Source organism: Rhinolophus sinicus, chromosome 4 (genome assembly GCF_057876585.1).
Source record: "Rhinolophus sinicus isolate RSI-liver-muscle chromosome 4, RSI-T2T, whole genome shotgun sequence".
In the NCBI taxonomy this organism is placed as follows: domain Eukaryota; kingdom Metazoa; phylum Chordata; class Mammalia; order Chiroptera; family Rhinolophidae; genus Rhinolophus; species Rhinolophus sinicus.
In genome coordinates, this window is record NC_142504.1 from 111,416,655 (window position 1) to 111,436,196 (window position 19,542).

Genomic DNA, 19,542 nt, shown 5'->3' on the forward strand with positions numbered 1-19,542 from the left:
CAAGTACATGCACACATTTGAGAGCCATTTCTGAAATAATAACTTCAGAGAGATTTCTAAATACACCTCTGACTGTTAGGAATCTGATTGTTTGATTACTACTTAAAAATATATTCCCAAGGTATATTAATTTCATTTCTGGATAATTTTTGAAATCCTATTTCTCAAGGTAAATGACTAAAATATTTGAATCAAAAAATATTCTATCCTTAAATCTCTAAGTTCATATAAGTACACATAGTGTGGATTCTTGAATTAGTCTGTCTTACTCATATGAAACAAAATGACTGATTCATAGGCTCAAGGAACAGGTTCAAGGAATTTTGTGAATTTTTATGGAAGGGTAAAGATAGTGAGAGTATTTTGTTAGTTAATAATTGATGGCAATTTGTCAAAGCTGCTTACTATTTCAAACATACTTGGTTAAACGTTTTTGTTATATCTTTAAAAAAGTTCTCCAAGAATTATTATGCTTCCTTTATTTTTTTTATATTGTAACTATAAATACAAATTAATCTACTTTTGTGGATTTTTTTTCCAGCTGGAACAAACAAATATGCTAATTCTTTCATAACCAATATACGGAATTATCTACAACATTTTAATTTAATTACAAGAGACATTATTTAAATAGCATGTTACGTTACAGCTTCAATAATTACTTTTGTCTATACTTATTTATACCATTGACTTATCATTACAGAAATTATCCACCTTCCAGAAATATGCATAGCACAGTATCGTTTATATGTATACAGGTATATATTAAATTTATTCCCACGTTGTTGCCTCTAGAAATTTATATCCCAATAATCATTTACCAAAAACACATAATATGTATGTGATAAATAATATGTGATAAACAAGGTAAACGTAAATGACTAATATACTTTAAAAAGTAATTTCAAATAAAGGGTTAAATTATTTTAACTGTCGAATCTATAGATGTACCAGTATTTTGAACAAAGGACTACACTGTTTCCTATGCCATGCTAACACATGCTTGGCACTCACATTGTGTTTAGAATAAGTGAATGTGTAAATTTAAAAAAAGCAAATGCTCTAACAAAGTTGGGCACATATTTTTCTTGCAAAAATCCAGAGAGAATCGCACTCACTATTCAAGTGTGATTTCCATAAACAACATAAAATGGCACCTTGAAACCATGAGAAATATTCCAAAATATCTGCATTTTTAATATGTGTTTTTTATTTTTGGCATTGACATTCATTTCTTTATCCCGGCGTATGAAAGCCCAGAGGGTACCCATGCCTCATTGCTTTAACACATGCTGGTTCAGTTGCTGAGACAGATATAAGGCAACAGATTTGGGGGGGAAATACAGCTTCTGTCCTACAGTAATAAAAGCATTATCACGAAAGTTCATGTCCAGGTGAAGTATTCCAAACTTATGTATCAGGATGAGATGAGTTCATTTTTAAAAAGATTGCAACTCTTGTTGATTGAATGCCTCTGTTATTGCAATTCTTAGGGACACCTTCAGAAACGCTTAGGCTTTGTGGGAAAGAAAAATTTGAAGCCGACTGCTGTAATGTAGTACATTTTCACTTTTACCTGGCTAAACATTTTAATAAATCATGCAGAAACACCTAAAAGAGATTCTTCCATAGCAAATGCCAAAATTACTTTAAAATATTATAGAAGAAAATCTCTAGGCTTTTGAAAATAACAACTTTTATATTAAATTATTTTTCCAGACCTTAGAACAAATAACTTCTTACTTCAATCTGTGAAGCAATTTTAAATCAAACTCTGACAAAACTATGCGTATGAGAATACCATACTGTCATTCAGATCAACTTTCTTGATGGAAAAACTAGATAAGCCGAATAAAGTATTACGGAAAAGAAAAACAAAATTGTGAAGCAACACTGAGCTAGGCAAGCAGTGATGATATGAGGAATTAAGACCTGGAGATGAAAGAAGAAGCACACATGTGAGTGCAATCTTTGATGCTGCTTTTCCCACTGTAGAATATATATATATATATATATTTTTTTTTATCAATTACTGTTGGCATTCAATATTATTTTATATTATGTGTAGTTTCAGGTGTAGAGCACGGTGGTTAGCCATTATATAATTTACGAAATGATCCCCATTTCCTAAGTCTAGTACCCACCTGGCACCACACATAGTTATTACCATATTATTGACTATATTCCCTATGCTGTACTTTACATTCCCATGACTATTTTGTAACTACTAATTTGTACTTCTTAATCCCTTTCACTTGAAGGCTCTTGTTTATCTAAAAATTGTAGAGGGAAGACTGAAAAAGCTAGGAGAATATATGGCATTTTCCTGTGTCTCTGATGACAAAAATGAGAATTCAGGGCCCACTCAAGAAGAGAGGAACCTGTGAAATATGCTAGAATTAAAGTTACAGTCCTTGAAAGACTGCCAAATAATGGTGAGGATGAACCAAAAATAGAATTAAGCTCAAAAGAAAAGTGTATTCAACATGTGCATGCAGCTAATGATACAGCCTTAAAATACCTTAAACCAAAATTTGACAGAACTAAAAGAAGCAACATCATACGAGTATATGCAATGGAATATGAAATACGGCCATTTTGTGACAACATGGATAGATCTTCAGATTATCATGCTAAGGGAAATAAGTCAGACAGAAAAGTTCAGAACCATATGACTGCACTCATATGTGGGATATAAAACCGAAAGCAACAAAGAAACAAGACAAACAAAAACTCATAGACACAGACAACAGTTTAGTAGTTACCAGAGGGTAAGGGGTGAGAGGGTGGTAGAGTAGGGTAAATGGAGTCAAATATACGGTGATGGAAGGAGAACTGACTCTGGATGGTGAATACACAATGCAATACCGGAGGTGCCAAAAAAAGTATACCTATGACTTGTATTCATCTTTTGTTATTGTTATATATTGAGGATTACAATTATAACACAGTTTTTTTTCCTTTCTTAAAATGTGTATACATTTTTCGGCACCCTCTGTATACAGATGATGCATTTTAGAACTGTACACTTGAAACCTATATAATTTTATTAGCCAATGTCACTCTAATAAACTTAATAAAAATAAAAATGAACAAATAAAAAGATAAAAAGGACAATCTGACAAATTGATACTAATAAATTTGAAAAGTTTATTGAAGTTAAAAAATTCCTTGAAGAATATAATACCCAAGTTGATGCAAGAATACAAGTAATTTTACACTTTTTTCATGATAACATAAAATATGTCAAAACATATATACTATTGTCTCCATTGTTTTACAAGATAGATCACATTATTACAATTTATTACTCTATGACATGTCATGAAAATCCGTAAAAGACAACTTTGGAGGTAAAATTTATTTTTGAATAGCTTAAGATAGGTTTATAATAATTTATCCTCTTCTCAGTTCAGTGATTTCCAATTTTGGCCCCTACAAAAAACTCAATAAATGCTCTTTAATATATGCTCTAACACATTGACATTTTTATTTTATAGTGAAAAGTGAAATTACTGAATCAAATGGTAAGCATATAATATTAATATAACTTACAAACTGTTTTCTATAAAAACTCTATTTCACATTTCACCAGCAATGATTAATAACTGAAATTTCCCTAAAACACTGCCAGACTTTACTGCACTTCTTTTTGTCAATCTGTTATGCAAAAAAAGTGATGGTACTTATGGTTATTTAATTTGCAATCACTAAATATTAATTATTATGATCACTTTCCACATATTGAGTATAATTTGTTTGTTATTTTGAAATTTTTAAATGAATATTATTCACTCATTTGTATTTGCATTTTCTGGAGCTCTTTGTATATTAAAACATTAGCCATCAAGGAGAACTGACTCTGGTTGGTGAACACACAATGCAATATATAAATGATGTATTATAGAATTGTACGCTTGAAACCTATATAATTTTACTAACCAATGTCACCCCAATAAATTTTATTTAAAAAGTTTTAATCATCAAACATTTTTTTCCCAAGAAAGCTATTTTTCTATTGACATTTTATTACCATTTTTTTAACTTTTATTTATTTTAAGTGTATTTTTCCAGGACCCATCAGCTCCAAGTCAAGTAGTTGTTTCAATCTAGTTGTGGAGGGCGCAGCTCACACCGGACAATGTGGGGAGCAAGCAGGCAACCATGGTGTTACCAGCATCGCACTCTAACCAACCGAGCTAACCAGCCGCCCGTATGATCACTTTTTTATATTAAACAATTTAATGTATCTTTAGTTAAGAGATCTTCCTAACCCCTAATTATAGTTTCAGTTCCTTACATTTTCATCAAAGACTTTGTTGTTTTTAAGATACAGAATTGTTATTATTTGTCCTTAATATGTTGGAATTTAAATTTATATGGTGTAAGATAAAAATCTCAGTTTTACTCATATGATATAATTTTATTTCCTATTGTGAATTGAATGCTAGTTGTTATCATTATTATCATTATTGAAGAAAATCAGTTGGTTTTGGTTTTTTAGTATTTATTTTTATTCAGTTTTCTCAGTTACTTTATCAAACCTTCCTGGCTTTAAATTTTTTTTTTTTTTTCTTTCACTATATAAACACATCATCAGCAAAATAGATTTGTCTACTTTTCTCTAAAATGTTTCATTTGTTTTTTCCAAATAGTTGTAATTATTCACTATTATTTCTATTTGTTTAAACACTGACATTCTTATGTTGCTTATGATTTTAATTAAAATGGTATTCGAGTTCTTTCAATTTCAATGAAATTTACTGTTGGAGTAAATACACTTTACCAAATGTAAGTAGTTGCTTTCTAATCCAATTTTTACATAGCTATTTCATTAGTAAAGTCTGCTGAGTATCATCAAATCTCATTTCAGTGTAAAAACTGAATCAGGTAATTCTTCTAGTAAATAAAAGGAATCATGTGTACTGTAACTGCCTGTTTTATATGCCATGTAAGTGGAATCATGCAGTATTAGTCCTTCTGTGACTAAGTTGTTTCACTTAGCATAATATCCTGTGAGTTCATCCATGTGATCCCAGGTGGTAGGAGTTACTAAGTTATTAAGGCTGGAAATTTGTACGTTATAGTGTCTGTAAGTCACAACACTGGGTTGTGCACTTAAAACTTTGTTAGGGTAGATATCATGGTAAGTGTTCCTAACACACATGTACACACACAAAAAAGGGACGCAAGGAAATGTTTGGAGGTGATGGATATGCTTATTAGCTTGACTGTGGTGATGGTACCACCGGAGTATGCATATGTCCAAACTCAAATTGGATACATTAAAAACATGCAGGCATTTTTGTACATCACAGAATTCAAAATGTATAAAAAAGAATTTAAAAAATATGAAGACAATTATCTAGATCATCTCCAAGTCTCTTCATAAGAAGTCTAGTATTTTATAGTTTTCAGTAAAGTGGTGTCTAAGCACGGGAAGAGTCTAGGATGTGTCTGCAGAGAAAGGACTACAAAACATGAGACTGAGTGTGCGACATGGGGGTTATATGTCATAGAACAAAAGGAAGGCTGTAAAGAAAGGGATGTGGGAAGGTGACAGCAAATCGGGGGCAGCCATCACCCGGTGAAAGTTGCAAAGGCCAAAGACTCCACCCACTCGCCCTTTCTAATCCGTACCTCCTTACAGGAGACCCACCTTGGAAAACAGCATTTTCTAGTATAAAGTTGACACTCAATGAAATGCTTTGCAACCACTGAATGAATGAACTGTCTTAGTTGATTGTGTAGTTTTCAGTCTGAAACCTAGGCAGAGCTGCACGTATCCGCCATCGCTGCCTGCCTTTGCATGTTGTCTAATGTGAGGTACTTACTGACAATCAACGACCTCAGCAAGGGACGTAGAGCTCCCTGCCCTGCCTTGGCTCCTGTTTCCTTCCTCATTGTTTCTATTCTGTAACCTTTATCTGGCTGCATAATAAATATGTCCCTACGTGTTTATTTCTCCTACCAGATTGTGACCTACTTGAGGGCAGGAGTAATTTCAGACTGAGGACTCAAGCAACTTTTTGAACAACTGAGGAAGCACTTTTTCCAAATCAAGAAGCAGAACTTATGTATAAGGTCACAGGGTGAGGTCAGATTGAAAAATTGTTCTCTGCAGTCAAAATGCCAGTGAATTCAGCATAGTTGGGTGCATGCACACTTACCTATTATTGTGGTGTACCAGAGGTATGGAAAGCTCCAGGTGTGGTTATTTACCTTTGGTATACCTTGACAATTCCCATACCAAAGTTTCCTACTTTTGTAGCTCAGTGTTTATGAACCTGTTCTTTGCTACTGTGTTTACATCTTAAGACCAAAGCACTGGCCTTCTCTAGAGGTTACAAAGGCGGTTCTAGAAGGCCAAGAAGAAATGTGTCTTATCCCCACCACTGAGGACATTTAGCTTGGACTGGTCCTTTCATACAAACGAGATCAATGTGAACAAACTTGAGAGCTGGATCTTAGTCAGCTTTGAGGAGCAATGATTAATAAAGAAGCAGAAAGCAATGAACAATAATTAAATCTATTAGCTCTGCTGCATTCAGTTAACCACCAAGAACCAAAACAACCTGGTTGGAAAAGGAGACTGTGTTGCTGTTTCTAATCCAACATACCCAGGTGTGCCATGGTGAAGACACACCAGCTTAATTCAAACCTGTCACGGCTGGGTGCTGGCAAGTGTTTACAGCAATAATCTGGATTTATTTTCACTTCAGAATGTGAAATATATGCCATGGAATGTTCTTTATTATTGTTATGATAAATAGGAAAAAGCACCTCTTTCTTCCAAGAAGCAGAAGTAATTAAATGTAATCATACCAGAGACCTTTAATGCCTTATTACAGGCAATCTGTCCTTTCACGTTCTTCTCGGCATTGAAAGATGATGATAATGTTAAAATTTTCCACTAGATCCTCTTGCACTTTCTAAATAAGATCTTCATCTAAAGATATTTTCTTCCTTTGAAGTCTAAAAATTAAAGAGTGGAATTTTTATATCAAGATTACATTTCAGAAGTAAATACTTTCTCCTGGAAGTGGTTTAAATATTACATCATTAGTTTTTAAAAGCATTAGCATCTTTTCATTTTCTACACCCGGCTCTTTCTTACAGCTCGTTTTGCCCTTAGGTTATCCAGCTTTGTATAAATATGAACAAGTTACATATTGAGATTTTTCCATCTTTTTCTTGAAACAATACTGAAACTTTTTTTTTTTAAATGGGGAATATTGGGGAACAGTGTGTTTCTCCAGGGCCCATCAGCTCCAAGTCGTTGTTCTTCAATCTAGTAGTGGAGGGTGCAGCTCAGCTCCAAGTCCAGTCGCCGTTTTCAATCCAATTGCAGGGGACGCAGCCTATTACCCCATGAGGGAATTGAACTGGCAACCTTGTTGTTGAGAGCTCGCACTCTAAACAACTGAGCCATCCAGCCGCCCCTCCGGAAGCTCAGCAGCAGCTTGTTATCTTCAATCTAGTTGTGGAGGGTGCAGCTCACTGGCCCATGTGGGAATTGAACTGGCAACCCTGTTGCTCAGAGCTCACGCTCTAACCAACTGAGCCATCCGGCCGCCCCCCATTTTTTGAATATTAAAAATCCATACAAATGAACAGCATTTTCTTTAATGCACTACCATACTAACAGTGCTTTTTCAGAGTAAAAATTAAGAAACAGCCTTGATATAAATAAATATATATTTATATATATGTATATGTATATATTTATATATATGTATATGTATATATTTATATATATGTATATGTATTTATATATGTATTTATATATAAATACATATATTTATATATATGTATATGTATATATATAATGTGGTTTTATATTATATTTATATAGGGCATTCTTTATTCTCATTATTTTCTCTTATAGTGAATTAAAATAATTTCTATTCTATTCACATTTCTAACCATAGTCTAACAGTGAAAATGTTCCTCATTTCTGTGAATAATCTTTGCATAACCTAATACCCACTAGATAACAATACGTGTGTGTGTGTGTCTGTGTGTGTGTGTGTGTCTTATTTTGGTGCTGAGACCTCAAAATTCTGTTGTTATGGCATCATCAGGCTTTGAAGAAAAACGTTCATAGGATCCTTGGGAAATATGCTATAATCCTATCTTCAAGTTTTTTGGACCAAAGCCTGTATGTGCAGCAAATGCACTTTCCTTACTTTGTTCATTTGAGCACAAATCCTGCCACTGTAAACAAAACAAAACAAAACGAAACAAAACAAACCAAAACACAAAATATGGAACAAGGTGTTAAAGGTGCCCACACCCCCTAGTCATGCCCACGTGCACGTTTCTGTAAGCTATAATGCACTGCTAGTGAATTGTACCTCTCTAAAACACTCATATGTTCTTACTGTGTAAACCATATTTATGTGGTTTGAAGTAAAAATTCATGATTATTTTCTAGGTGGTCTCTTATAGTAGAATATCAGTAGTATACTTAAATTTTATGTGTTAAAGGAAATGTTTTACTTTCTTCAATTTTTTTTTCCCCTCTGATCCTGGAGGCCATAAAATATTAATTCACAATAGCACTGGGTGATAGGCTTATTGTTTTCAAATAATCCTCAGGGGGAAAAACAGAACAGCAGTATATGAAATAGAATAAATTATATGATCTTTTAAATGAAATTTCCAATTTAATATCTGATTTTCAGTGGAAAAAAATTACGTGGACTACAAATAACCCCCCGAAACACTGGAAACATTCCTATCAAAGATGACATCAAATGTCCTATTTCTCTCTTTGTTCCTAGCAAGACCAGTTTTTTCCTAAGATCAGACAGCTCTAGTGTTCGGCTAGACATCTGACGTTGTTCATGTGAAAAGTTTCTAATTTGGTGTAGAGGTATAACTTGAGGTCAAGAATATCTAGGCTTACTCAGTACTCTTTACACCTCTATGACCCCTTGTTTCTTACCAGGGTAATTTTATCTTGCTATAATTTCCTAATATTTCTGCTATATAAGGAGGACCTGGATAGAAATCTGGAGCTTGACACCTCACTGGACCCCTCTAAGTGATCCAGGAATACGTTCTGGTTGTTGTGGCTTATTTTGGGGATGGGGTAAGATTGCCTTTCTGGAGAGCTGTAACGTATGGTAGGAAAATATCTGTTTGATTTTTAATTACCAAATCAGGGGATCTCAGTAATAGAAACCCAAATCTTATTGGTATTATTTTCAGATAGCTCTCTAAAGCTGTATTCTATAGTTAGAAAGCCTACCAACCTTATCCACAATTATCAAAACTTGCAGAAATCTTGAGCTTCCCTAGCCTAAAGCACTGTCATTACATTCGATTATGTTAAGATCAGTTCTATTTAAGGACCATAGTCATTTTCTTACAAGTTAATAAGAGGATGATCCATGCATTTAGAGATTTTGCTCCTTGATCCTAAGTTCTAGCTTATTTGGACTCATGTGACTAAATACCGCAAAATATAAATAGCACAAGTAACACTAACAGATTCAAGTTGCATTTCTTAAAGATTTATATTAACTGACCCTGTGGATTGGACTTCCAGAAATGACAGCAGAGAGAAACGTTCCTTCAATAAACATCATTGTAAAGGACCTTATCAGGTACCGCAAAACTCTATGGAGTTGATTCTTAGATTCAGATCCCCTCCCCACCCCCACCCCAAAACATGTAACTTTGTTTCTAGTCATGACTGTGTTAAACTTGGCTGATGTATCTCCTCCAAAACTTAAATGGTCTTGCCCAGACATGATCATATCAGATGGTTAAATAATTCATTTTGAAAAAAAAAAAAAGAAAGAAAGAAAGAGTAACAGATATAAACAGAAGGCCTTTCAGCCAGGAGCTGGCTTCCCACTTAGAATTTGACCTTGGTGTTCTCCCGTTGAACATACACAATTTCACAGAATATCAGCATCAGACAGGCAGCTATGCGAACGTGATGGAAGAAAACAAAGACAAGACGACTTCTGTGACCTTATTTGAGCACAGATAATAACATGAATTTTCCCAAATGGCCAAAGTGACGAAACATCCTCAGTCCCTTGCTAACGCGAGTAACAATAATGGCTTCTGTTAACAATCGCAGCTTCTGTCTCTTTTTCTTTCTCCAACCATTAAGATAAAATTATTAAGACGTCCAATCACAGAATTAACCCCAATTCCTGACAACACAAAGCCCCCTATCCTCGCACACTTCCTGGGAGCCCCCATGATACACCCAGATCCTGGAGTGAGTTTTTTTCTAACACCCTCTGATGGAGACGACCCACGGTTCCTGGAGAGTAAAGTACCTCCTTTTCCCTGCAGCAAATCAATAAACTCAAATGTGTTTGCACATCCGTTCACAGCAGTCATTGGCTGCAGGGCATTGATGGTGGTTTAAACTGGAATTCCCATAGTGAGACTGATTTTCAGAAAGTTCATGAGAGTTAGTCCCTCAAGTTTAAAGTATTAACAGTAAAAAATATAAAAAGGGTCATCACAGGATCATCCCGCAACTGTGACCTGCCATGCTGTCTCACCCAAACCTTTTGCCAAAAGGAAACATAATGTAAAATATTATGTTTAAATATAATTTGTGAAAATTTTAAAAGGGAAATCATTTTAACAATGTGAAATATTTCATGTACAAGATGACATCAAAGCAACTCAGTGAGAAAAATCACACAACTCAGAGACACTCTCACAAGGTCAGACATCCAATGAGCCGTGGAGGAAACTTTGATTCGGATTTTCTCACTGCGAGTCTGCTCATTTCACAAGCCAGGCTGCTTGGCAGCCTGTCAGATGAAATCTGTATCCTTTGTTGACAGGACATCATATGCTAAGATCAAGGAACTATCTCGGTCCAAATACTCTCTTCACTTATTTGAACTCTAAAAATTACAGAAGAAAGTGATCACAGTAGTGAGGGGGACATAAAACAGCGAAAGATGAATGAAGTTAAAGAAACTAAGTATGTTACAATTGGAAAAAGTATCCTTTTTCGGGTACTTAAAATAGTCTTATGATGAAAGAAATAGGATTTTTATGATATTGCAAGTATGGAACACTATGAGATGTTCACAGGGAAATATTTCAATTTAACTTAACCACAGTCATTGTAACAACTTTTTAAGGCAGAAGAGGCTGCCTCGGAAGATAATTTACTGTCCCTGTTCAAGAGAAGCTGGGCAGCTATTTGGCAGGAATGTGAGAGAGATAAGCTCGCTGATTTAATTTGTAATGTAATTGATGATTTTCAAACTTGTGCACTTACAATTTTAGGGTTTGGAGAAAAAGATTACTGACACACATCACTAAGTTAATGGCATCATGACAAAAAGTGGGATTTAAAGCGGTCATAAAATTTTTGAGATATAGAAACAAAGTAGAAAAAAAGATATTGTTTGGGCTACCCATAGTAGACAACTAGATTACATCGCTCTGTTTTTAATACTATGCAAACAGTTATGGATTCGAATGTTGGATATTATCCTATCTAGCTGTGTAACCCAGGAGTCATATCATAAATTATATAAATTATTTGTACAGTAGGCATATAAAATCATGCGTACTTTAGGTTAGGTTCCATGTGAGTATAAAAGGAAATGATCAGTATAAAGTACCGTGGAGCATGGCTCACATTTAGTAATGCATTAGTAAATATTAACTATTATATTTTATTATTAAAAATGCTGGGCTGTATGTTGAATTCACACTATAGACTTAGAATACCATATTTAATGTATGTAAATTTAAGATTAATTATGCATTTTCCCTGAAAGAGTAGACAGGTTTGGTCTTGATTTAAATTTTCAATTCTCCTGAAATCATTAAAGAGTGATTAAAAAAAACACATTGCCACTATAGACAAGAGAAAGTCTTTCTTCTGAACTGGTCCAATTTTTTTCCTTACACATCTCGCCAATCCTTTCAGTTGTATTTGCCACATGTAAGTCCATTTTCTTTCTTCTCATCACTGTTTCACAGTATCTTCTAATGTATTTAATCAATGTTCATTTAAATACCTATTGTTTATCAATTTATTTTCACAGAAGTTTTCTGAGTTTGTAAGATGCTGGATATCTGCTATGTTTATTATATAGAAATTTAAATATTCTCTGTTTATTCTTTTCTATTAAAGAGATAGTATGATTCTTGGTACTTTCACTTAGGTTCTGGCTTCTGCAAGCTTTTAAAAATAACCTATGGAAGGAGAACTAACTCTGGGTGGTGAAGACACATGGAGATATATAGATGTCATATTATAGAAATATATATTTGAAACCTATATAATTTTACTAACCATTGTCACCCCAATAAATTTAATTTAAAAAAATAAGTGAAAATAACCAATGAATTCAGCATTGCTATGTCAATGAGAGTTCTGGTCTACTCCCATGCATTGACGGCCATTTTTGATGATGCTTAAGCTGGAGTCTTCAATGGGGAAAGATGAACCACAGATCTTTGATAATTCATCTTAACACATTTTGACTGAGTGCTGCTGTTGATGACATCAGTGTTTGACCATTTAATGTCTAGTACGTTGCAGCTGTGTCAACTACCAAAATTTGATATTTCTCTCAACAATACCATACTCATGTAGTCATTTATGTGGTGGGATTTAAACCACACATTTCTATTTGATTGTTTAAATTCAGGAACAAATTTGCTTGGTTTTCAGATGCTAATTTATTGTGCTACTATCTTTCTTTGTCTATAAATTCGATCAGACAATAGTGAAAATTGATAAGAAATAATTTATATTTCTGAAAGGAATGTGGGTTATAACCAAAATATCAAATCTTCTATAAGCATATAAAGAGATGAATAGATTATTTTGAATAGAATATCTTTCCATGTAATGAGTAAAACTGACAAAGGAATTTCTTGTCACAGACTGAGTTTGACTGTGGTGAGGTTAAAATAAAATGCTTTATATGAAAGAGATTTGTAAAATAAATGATGTATAAATGTTTTTATTATTTATCAAAAGCAACACCATCATCTCACCATCACCTCTTCTTAATATTTTTGATGATACATAACATGCTTTAGTTTTTAGGACATAATTTCTCCATTTTTTAAATTGCTCAAATAATGCTGGGAGCTCATAATAGCATTTGCTAATTTGAACAGTCTCTCCAGACTATTCACCTGAATCTATTGATTTGAATACATTAAGAATACTAAAGTGATAACCTAGAATTTTCTCATCAATTTTAGTCTGACCTTTGAATCTCTTAATGCAATCACAACAATATTTCCATAGGACTGTCTTTTTCTAAACAATTATAAACCTGGCTTCTTATAATGACTTAGTGGACGGCAAAATATAGCCTTGAATTTGTCCTCTAATTAGTTTACAGTTGCTAAAAAGCTGATATTGGACTGAACACACACAAAAATTTTTCCCATATACACTAGCCCGTCTTCGGATAAGAATGTATATTTTTATTATTTTATCTAACCATATCATCAGGTAGTATTTTATCCATTTCTCCCTCACCCCCAAGTTTATGTTACACAACTTTCACTTACAAACATATTTACTGTCCTTCCAAAAGGACTTTGTGATCACCTTTAAAATCCCTTACCATAAACGCACATTGACAAACTGACACTAGAAATTTTAGATTCCATTAGAAATGGATCCAACCTACTGAAATGCATCATAGTCAAGTAACTTACTTCTACCAATGAAATCAGTCTTATTAGAAACATTATCATTTATGCCTTCTCCTTTGTTATTTAAATACCAAATGAAAACTTTTCTAACATTTTATAATAATAGTATGGCCTTTTATTTGTTGGTAGGATTGCATACGTAGTTTATTTCACTAAAACTTGAAAAGGGAATGAAACTCTAAATGTGTTACTGTAATGTTATGAGATAAAAGCAGAAGACCTTCTCTATAAAGTGCACAAGAAGAATTTGGGGCTATTTCTCCAGAAAAATGTTAATACTTTATTAATTAGAAGATAATGACTTCTTCAGTTTCTCATCATAACATTCTCTATATAGTTCTATCTATCTGGAACCAGTACTTAATCATAACAGCAAAACGCCCGTGATCGTCATGACTGGCAGTGTCTCCACTGACCTTATCAAACGGACTGGTTTGGGTGCCATGGAAACACCATTCAGTTACTACTTTTGGTCAGATGGTATGGTGGAAAAGAAATAAATACACTTTGCTCTGGTTTCAACTTGGCCAGTTTGACAAGTCATCTACCCTTCTTGAACTTCAGATATCTTCACTACCAAAAAATGTTATAATCTGATCTGCTCCACCTACGCTGTGAGCATTAGAAGCAGGGATGCAGTGAGAGTCTTCAGTATTAGACAGCGGTAAGGGGCTTGCATCTCTAAGCATACAAATACTGTTCGGAAGTGACCAAAGAAAATACTTTTTCTCTATCATTGAATTGCTTAAAGTACTCAGAACACTAGGTTTTTGTTGTTTTCTTAAGGGACATTCAGGAGATACTAAAATTACAAAATAAAATAGCAATGTTGTGTTTTGGAAATATAAATCTCTATAGGACTGTGAACTATTATTGTCACTTGTATTTTACATCTATTTATTACATTCAGAACATATGCAAAATTCAGAAGTAGAATACCAAAAAATTGATTTGTTTTCCCTTCTTCTAGTAAAAATGTAGGGAATATCAGCGTTATAGCAACAACTACTACTCTTCCAGGCTGGAGTAATACACCCTAGTGATAATGTTACTATAACTCACTGCTTGTGTGTATTTCAAAGGAGCCCTATTGCTATTTAACACCAGATAGTTTTACTGTGTTTTTACTGAAAAACTAAAGGGCTGACGTATATAGAGGCAGTATAGGGGAGGCTTCTTGGCCAAGCAGTGAAAGGTAACACACCCGTTATTTGGTTCAGTTCACAGTCTGTCATTGTTATGATCACTAAATCCAATCATATTTTTAAAGTATTTTATGCTGCAGTATCAAGCAACTCTTACTCCAGACCATGCACTGTGATTTCTCTACGACCGATGACAATAACTAGGGAAAAAGCTTTTTTGCAGCAGTATAAAAAAATTGCTTTACATGAAACTGATGTATCACACTGGAGACAGATGTAATAGGCCAAGGAGACATGACAAATGGCATGCATGCACCTAGCCAATCCCATTCATTTTTAGTAAATTCTTAATTCTCACGTGCATATTTTGAACTTCCTGAAACAATGACATTTGTAAAAGGGAATAGAACAGAGTCATACCCAAATCTTATGACATTCTTCGTGTAAATAGAACTCAGCTTCCTTGCAGAGGAATTTAGCTCACCAATTTGCCCTTGGGAGATCTGGTGGGATATTGACAGCTTTCTTTGTTGTCCCTTGGCTGTGATTTGTTGTTATTTAATTTTGCCTCCTTCAGAGAAAATGAGAATGTGGTTGGAATAGTGCATAGTTGTGTTTAAATTCTGCATGAATTCATAGCACACTATTCCATATATGAAATTTAATGAAAATTAATTCTCCCCCCATATTCTCACAGTATTGACCACATTGTCATCAACAAAAATACAACACTTATTTCAAAGACAGTGACTTTACCAGCCACTCGTCAATTAAAGGGAGGGGTACAAAAGTAAAGGTTGGATTGGAATTCCTAAACACTTACAAACCATTGGCCTTAAAGATAGTCAGAAACATTTTTACTAACTGAACTAAACCAATCTCTCTCAACTTGATGCACGATATGCATAAAAGTCATCACTAAACAACTCAGAGTTGAGGTTTTGAAATATGCTTCTTTGTGGGAAACTCACGGGTTGCACGAGTGCTCCTGCTTGAGGACACACACGAGGTGGCTTATTAATTTGAGCACCTCCCCACTGTGCTGGGACCCCATGGGTTATCTCTGATCCTCAAAGCGGGTCCGTCACTCAGGGAAACGGCTTGAGCCACACTTTCTCATGATGCTAAACGCTTTGGTTTTCATTACCATTGAGCACTTTACAAATTGACAGTCCTCTCTCAATGAGCATATAAATTTAAATAGTAAGACTGTAAATATGTTATTTATCTCATCAAGTGAAGTTTGTGCCGGCATTTATTTCCTTTACATAAGTTTATATTTTTTATTCTGTCACCACCACGCTGCCCCCCACCAGAATAGAAATTCCCTGAAGGAAAATCTTGCCTATTTTTTTCCTTTTTTCCACAATGGCATCACGTGTATCTGTATCGCTGTATGGCTCAGGGTGACAGCTGCATGCACTTTGTTGAGTAAGAGAAGAAATGGATAAACTCCTCCCTAATGGTTAATGTCCTGTACTCCTCTGTGTTCATTTATTTCCTCAAAATCTGATTTTGAAAACTTTTACAAACAGGTGTTTGCAACTTTGCAAGTTTAAGAATGTTTTCAACTGTGTTACAGTGGTGTCGACACTCTTTTAAGACTACATTATCTCTTCCAAGGATACTTGCCTCTTCACAGTTTTCCATAACAAAGGAATTTAAGAAATTACCACCCATGTACAAGAGAATAATGTTCCTTAGCCAGTAGGTGGGTGCCTTTTGTGTAGTTGCTGCATTTGTCTATGTGTCTCCATGTTTACAGAATTCATTAGAAAATAAATTATTGGGAATTAAAAATAATTAAGGGAAGAGGAAAATTAAAGTTACTCCAAAGATATGATATACAAAAATATTTGCAAGTCTATCCTTTCAGCAATTTTACATATGGTGAATGATTTTTTAAAATGATAATTACTACAGCAAAATATGATTATTTGAAAATCTATGCTCATCAAAAGAGATAAATAATTATATAAATTATTTACGTGGAATATACTCAAATATTGAATGTTAAATCTCTTAGCAGTATTTACACACCTAATTTATATAAGTATATGTTAATTGCCCTTTCATAATTTAAAAGATAATGTTTTTGAACAGTTTTTTGATCTTTGCTTTTTAGAGCTGCATTAATAAATTGCATGCTTTATCCAAGAAATGTAAGATATTTGAGGACTTCCCAGTGTTTATTGTATTCCTCAAAACACTTAGTGAAAAAATTAACAAGCCATAAATTTTTATAAACCAAATTTTAAAACTGTTTTGAAAACACTTTTCATTCTCGAGAAAAATTTTATATTTAATGTCAACACTGAGAGAAAATCTGATGCTTAATTTTTTCCCATAATATATTTTTTATCATTTGTTTTTCCTGATATAACCCAGCTTGACCACAGATCTATGAAAGATCATTTATCTACATTTTTATTAGCTATCAAGACATTTAAGAATATTAGCTTTTCTATCAAGATAGTGTCATATATTTTAGGTTACTTCCATTTAATAAAATTTAAAGACTGTGATTTATTGCCTTTGCAAGGCACCAAAACTGAATTTAAAAAAAATAATAATAACACTGCCTCATTCTAAACCTTTTACAGGAAGTTGAATCTAATATTAGTCCTATGAGTAAATTTCATTTAAAACTCACATCTTCTTGATAAGTAATTGTTTTTCTCTCATTGATTTTTTGGGTCAAAGAGACATTTGTATATTTATACAAACATATACAAATCACATACCACAAGCCACAGAAATTATAAAATGAGTCACCAATACAGAACATGAATATTTCTTTTATTATTGATGCATATTTACTTCAAGATTGGATCCAGGAGACAAAACAATCACTTTCAAGTAATGAATAGCCTTGTTCCATCTCTGAACAGAAAAATGAAAAACATTCAGGCATAATCTAGTGCTTTCTAAGTAATGTGAGTCTGCCCACTTCCTGATGTTTAATCTCTCATATTCCACTGGATTAAATTATTGAGTTCTCATTTTTAGTTAAATCAATGGCTCACAGAAGCAGTAAGTTAGGTTACTAGGGAAACAAACAAAAAAGCATATTTAATACTTTTTGAGAGAACACAGGAAAATCTCCATTGTAAGTATTTCTTGGGTCCTTTCACGTATTGCCTAGAGTGCCTGCCTCTTGGAGGTGGTAATTTGTTATTTTTGCCCTTCTTCTCCTCGGTGGAAACATTAGGTTTTCAAATAACAACACTAATGCTTTTTCCTCTTTTCCACTGGTGTTTCAGGGTCTTCTTTCGTGTCACGTTTATCGCGGCAAATACATTGGCTCTCATGCCTTCCGACAGCCTGAACTGCGGCCCTCACTCAGCTGGCACTGTGACCTCTGCAGCTGGCATGGGAATCGGCTGGCAGTCGCCTGTGTGCCTACCCTAGCACAATATCTTCCTCAGGGCTGGCCCAACCAAGCTGGCCTTGGTCCTGCATATACTAAAGCCCTTTTCCCAATCAATTCTGTGCGTAAACCGAGAGAAAAAGGGAAGACAATAGATGAGGAGAGAAACAGGAAAGAGGGCAAAAAGGAAAGATAGGACTTGTGTAAGAATGGAACTGTGAGTGTAAGAAAGACAAAGCATGGGTTTAAAAAAAAAAAGAAAAGCAAATTCTTCTCTCCAGACCAAGTCTCTGATGTGGGTCTATCACTCTGTTCACTTATTAATATTAGAAAAAATGATAATTACTTATTTGTGATCACGGGTTTCAAAAGAACAGTCAGTTTATGGCCTCGGTTTCCAGAAAAGCCTCAGGGACTTCTGAGTGCCATTCTGAGGCTGAAATTTAATGATCTCATTTTTCACTCTTAAACTGATTATGAGAAAGCTAGTTCTTTAAAAGAATATTTTAAGATACCGTGGTTACATATGGTATCTGAGCAAATAAATTTAATTTCCTAAATTAAAAAAGAAATATTCTTGATAATGTCACTGAATGCGCCTTATCAAGGATAACATTGTTTGCATTATTTTACTGATGATGTTAAATCTGATTTGCTTAAGAAATACACGAAAGACCCTCAATGTTTGGCAGCTTTAAGAAGGATCATTATCATTTCAGAATGGCTGAGAACACAACAAAAAAAAGTAAGTAATTAGAAAACTACTGACAAAGTATAGTTGGCAGAAAGCTACCGGCTGTATATTGACGTAAATATTTCTTAAAGCAACTTTCTTTATTGCCCTTCTCTTGAGATGTCATCATACAAATGACAAAAATTGGCCAACTGTTGTCTTGTAAGTATGTTCTATACCGCCAACCAATTATTGTTTGGAATGCTATCATCCCTGAATAAACTCTAATTGACATGTGTGTCTATGGATACGTTTTTATTGAAAAAGGAATCCTTTACTTTTATTTTTAGTATGCTACCATTTGAAACGTAAGGTCCAATAGAGTTGCGCGTATGTCAACTGCATAGCATCAAAATGGAAGATCCTACTTTATCATGTTAGCAACAAGATAAGGTGAACACCAGCTCACTAATCCTGGTGTACTGTAGAACTCATGTAAGCTGATTTTAATCTTCAAGGGTACTCATAATGAATTAGATGAAATACTAGAACCATTTCTTAAAAATAATGACAAATTTCATAGACTTGAGAAAGTACAGCAATTCAAATAATTCTTAAATTGCTTGCAATTTTATAGCTATAGATATATTTGATTAGAAGAAAAACCC

General features: G+C 34.0%; 1 long non-coding RNA gene across 1 annotated transcript in view; it reads left to right on the top strand.

Annotated features, from left to right (window-relative positions):
• The window catches only part of LOC141573128 (uncharacterized), a 215,594-nt gene extending 196,305 nt beyond the window's left edge, over positions 1-19,289 (top strand). Inside the window, exon 7 of the long non-coding RNA XR_016021209.1 lies at positions 18,095-19,289. This is a non-coding gene — a long non-coding RNA (uncharacterized LOC141573128). The remainder of the gene's footprint in view (positions 1-18,094) is intronic.
• The last annotated feature ends 253 nt before the right edge of the window (positions 19,290-19,542 follow it).